The sequence below is a fragment of the Spinacia oleracea genome, chromosome 3 (assembly GCF_020520425.1).
Source record: "Spinacia oleracea cultivar Varoflay chromosome 3, BTI_SOV_V1, whole genome shotgun sequence".
In the NCBI taxonomy this organism is placed as follows: Eukaryota; Viridiplantae; Streptophyta; class Magnoliopsida; order Caryophyllales; family Amaranthaceae; genus Spinacia; species Spinacia oleracea.
The window spans coordinates 61,433,883-61,438,147 of NC_079489.1; the positions used below are offsets into that span (position 1 = coordinate 61,433,883).

At 35.0% G+C, this 4,265-nt stretch overlaps 1 long non-coding RNA gene across 6 annotated transcripts; it reads right to left on the reverse strand.

The window, feature by feature from the left end:
• Positions 1-281: 281 nt before the first annotated feature.
• LOC130470363 (uncharacterized) lies at positions 282-3,751 on the reverse strand. 6 transcript variants are annotated; one of them, XR_008930561.1, is made up of 6 exons: positions 3,338-3,751; positions 2,627-2,671; positions 2,161-2,546; positions 1,286-1,390; positions 809-873; positions 282-527 (listed from the first exon to the last, which is right to left on the reverse strand). It is a non-coding gene; the product is annotated as an uncharacterized lncRNA (long non-coding RNA). The 6 variants fall into 6 exon arrangements; XR_008930560.1 differs by having other exon boundaries at positions 1,301-1,386; positions 3,338-3,750; XR_008930557.1 differs by having other exon boundaries at positions 1,301-1,390; positions 3,338-3,749.
• Positions 3,752-4,265: the final 514 nt, after the last annotated feature.

Genomic DNA, 4,265 nt, shown 5'->3' on the forward strand with positions numbered 1-4,265 from the left:
AATGCAACGCCTTTTTCCCTAACGCAACGGTAATTTATTGTCAAAAAAATCTGTTGGGCACCTAATGCAACGGGTTCATTTATTGGTAATAATAATAATAATGATAATAACAAAAACAATAATATTAATAATAATAATAATAATAATAATAATAATAATAATAATAATAATGATTATTATTATTATTATTATTATTATTATTATTATTATAATAATAATTATTATTATTATTATTATTATTATTATTATTATTATTATTATTATAATAATTTAAGAAAGGATGCCAATAGCAAAATATTTTCATTGACTTAAATAGTAATATTAAAATATTGGTGCCCATAGGACACATGCATTACAAAATAGTTATTCACTAATTAATTTACTGTTTTTAATGGAAAAAATACATAAAATCCATAAAAACAAATTCAACATTACTAGAAATCACAAAATGACCCAAAAACAAACAAGAGCCTCCACCGTCTCATTTGCTAGATCTATATTTCTTCTCCATTTAGCTCATCATGCTCCTGCAAGTTTAAATCGTGAATAGCCACAAGTTAAAATGGTACACTAACTAAAACACGATAAATAATATAATAACCTACATATTTACTCAAATAAACACATGAAATTTCACACACAAAAAAAAGCAATACCTAGATACGACTAAAATTACTACAAGTACGTTTAGTGTAACTACTACTACATATCAAATTTAAATTTTATCTAACATCTTGAATTAATACATGATATATATGAGATGCAACAAGATACTAAACACTACCAACACAAGTCACAAAAAACTTACATCACAGTGACAATCCTGTCATCCATTTGCTGAAACATGAAGGTCATCACAATGAGAGTTTGAACCTTTAAAAACCAGAAAATGGAATATATGTAGGTTAGTACGGAGACAAAACGATAAAAATAAACGTTCAAGTTCGGTCAGTTCTAGCATTCAGCTATCACATTCTTAGTTCAAATTACAACATCGGTATGATAATTCCAGAAAATATTGCATTCAACCGCAAAACATCAAGAAAAGCTCGCAGTCATAACAAAAAAAAGGAAAGAGAGACTTGAAAGGGCCTGAAATGTCAAAGCTCGCAGTCATCAAGAAAAGCTCTTAACGCGATAGTAACCTTCTCCAAAAATATATGATATAGCAAAAATATAGTTTAGAGACTCCCGAAACAAAATCCATATACTCAAAAAAATATGATTAAGCAGAGAGAGGGGTTATAGTTTAATATAGAGGAGTGGAGAATCTGAGGTGCGCTACCTCCAAAAGAAATACCTAAAGGATCATTATTCCCTCCTGCAAATGTTTCAGATCAAGAGCGCTTGCAAAAGCAACATCTGAATCATAACCTTCTCCAAGCCCTTCCTTGAGTTTTGAAAGCAAAAGTTCAAAGCATTAGAATGACAAAAATATATTTAGATGCAATATGCACATCTCTATATAATGAAGATGAGCTTGCTGGCACAAATTCCTAAAGTACACAGAATATACAGAAATTTGAGAGGAGACGGAATAGAGAGAAATGACAGACGACACTTGAGTTTTTTAGGGATAACGTGGAACAATTATTTTAATGGTTTTGTCTTAGAGGAGTACGTATTTAAATTTTGAAGATTAAAGTTTGAAGGGATTACAGTTATCTTAATGGTTTTGGCAGGATTGCACAGAATTGTTCAATTGGGATTCGGAGGCCTCACATAAGCCACTGACATTTTTATTATTATATAAGATTGCAACTTTCAAACGAAAATCAAAAGGTGCATTACAATGACTAGTATGAAAACCGCTATAATTCAAACACAATTTGATCAACTTTGTGTCCTCTGACGTTTTTTATTCAGTTCTCATCAATAAACAAACAAAATTAGATCATTCACTTAGTTCACTTCAAACTTCACAGTTCACTATTATATTATTATTGCTAAATTAAAATAACAAAACTAAGCAGCAACGACAGTCGAGTTTGGATGAGCTTTGACCATCCCACGGACTCCTTGCTATAATATGCCTATGATGCCTATCATTACAGTGGCAGTTCAAATGCAAGCCAGACTAAAAGATTCGTGTACTATGAGAAATAGCTATTCACACAATGCCTTGATAAATCCATTTAAAGGTATAACATATAATCTGACCTGATATTCTGGTTGATACCAATTTCACGTATCCAGAATTAGACCTGTAGTCCAAAATCCCTCATGGGTGAAAAAGTCTAGACAACAGCATATGCAGACAGCAGTCAGCAGCATAGACAACAGATATAAGACTTTAGCAAAAAAAAAGAGTAGTTTCAGAATACTGATTAATAATTTCTTAATCTCAAATCTAAAATCAAGGGAGGATACTATGTTGGTGCTCGAATGCTCGATAATCAATTAATCAATCATGTTGGCCATACTGCTGTCCGGGTCATCAAATCACAGTAAGTGCCAGCCTAGAATTGGCTTCTGTGCGAGTTTCTCAGCTGTAATTTAGAATTTTTCCAGGGAAGTTCGTCACTGGAGAATCAGCAGACGCCGTACTGCATTGTCAGAACGTAACAATCAAAACAATATGAGAGTAAAGGCAGTTGAGGAACTATTTTCAAATAGATAGGCTCACCATTTGTCCACAAAAACCATTGAACGCAATTAACAGTTAGCAAAGCTGCAGAAGCCAGGAAGAAAATTCAGTCGTCGGACCATAACAAACTAAAATCTAAATGAGCAGCAGAGCATAGAAGCGTGATTGTATAGGCAGAGATGCAGTTACGATGTCAAAATTAGGAGAGAAAAGAAAAACAGCACGAGGGACGAAGGAAAATCAGGATTATGATCTACCCTACTAAAAGAAATGCTAAGAGCCTATCAATTTCAGTTTTCATTTTTTGTTAATGGGATTTTAAAAGCTGTATGATGAGTGTAAATTTTTTAACATGAACTTAACATTAGTTATCAATTCATTGTTCAGCCTGTGATACATTACTTGTTAAATGTTCAAAATTCATGTAAGTAATGTTTTGTACATTTAACAAATATTCCCAAATATAACACAATTGAAAGTAGCCCTAAGTTATAGGCTAGAAACTCATGTCTGTTTAATTTCATCTTAGGACCATTTTTGCTTCCAACGTCAAAATTTATTAAAACTAAATCAAATATTTCAAATTTACAGAATATCTTCCAATAATCAACAATGAACAATTTCAAGAAATGTTTAATTTTGCTTCCCAAGAAAGGGGGAAAACAGAACAAATATAGAACCAAACCCTCACAAAATTATCCAAATTCATACTATTAATACACAAATCTGAATTGTGAATCAATTACTTACCGTGAATATTAGCGGATCGTTTAAGTAAAATTTCTCCTCTGAACTTGATTGAATTATTATTGCAAAGCCCCAATTCAACCCTACTACTCGATGCATAGACTATTTCGAGCAGCAATTAAGCGATGTGAGAGAGAATTCTCGCAGCCAATTCCTACACCTTACAAAAAATATGATTAAGCTCGGACCTAGTTGCGAATTGCAGACAAAATCGTTAGATCTTGCGACAATTTGGTTGAAACCCTAACTTTGTAAAGCCTGTTCGCTCTCAGTCTCTCTCCTCTCTAATTTTCGGTAGTGGAAATGTTCTAGAATAAGGAAAGTGTTTGTGTGTTTTTTGTAATTTTTTCTTTTCTTTTAAAATTTTCGGAACAATTCAAGTGGGCTTGGTTTTAAAATTTTCGGAAACAGTGGAGGGAATAAAGTAAATGGTAGGCGCAGAAATATATTCGTTAACACAACCGTTGCATTAGCCTAATATGCCATTGCATTTGACCCTCTATTGCAACGGCTAAGACAAACCGTTGCATTAGCCCGAATGTCTGAACTGCTATGTAAGGCACCGTTGCATTAGCCCTTTCTATTGCAACGGTTCTCATTAAAGTGTTGCATTAGCCTTTTCTAGACCGTTGCATCTGATCGGAAATAAATTATGGAATCGGGAATTTAATCGAAATCGTATCGCACGAATTAGCATCGGACGAGGCCTGCCAGACGAAGGCCCAGCACGAAGCCGGGCCATCGCCCAGCAAGCCATGCGCGCCACACGAGCAGCCAAGGCCACGCCAGGCCCAGCGCAAGGCCAGGCCTAGCAGGCCGTGGCAGTACGCGCAGTGGGCTGCGAGCATTGCTGCAGCTCGCGTGGGCTTGTAGCTCGCGTGGGTCGAGCGACCGTGTGGGCTGTGCGCGGGCATGGCCTGCACGCTTGCGG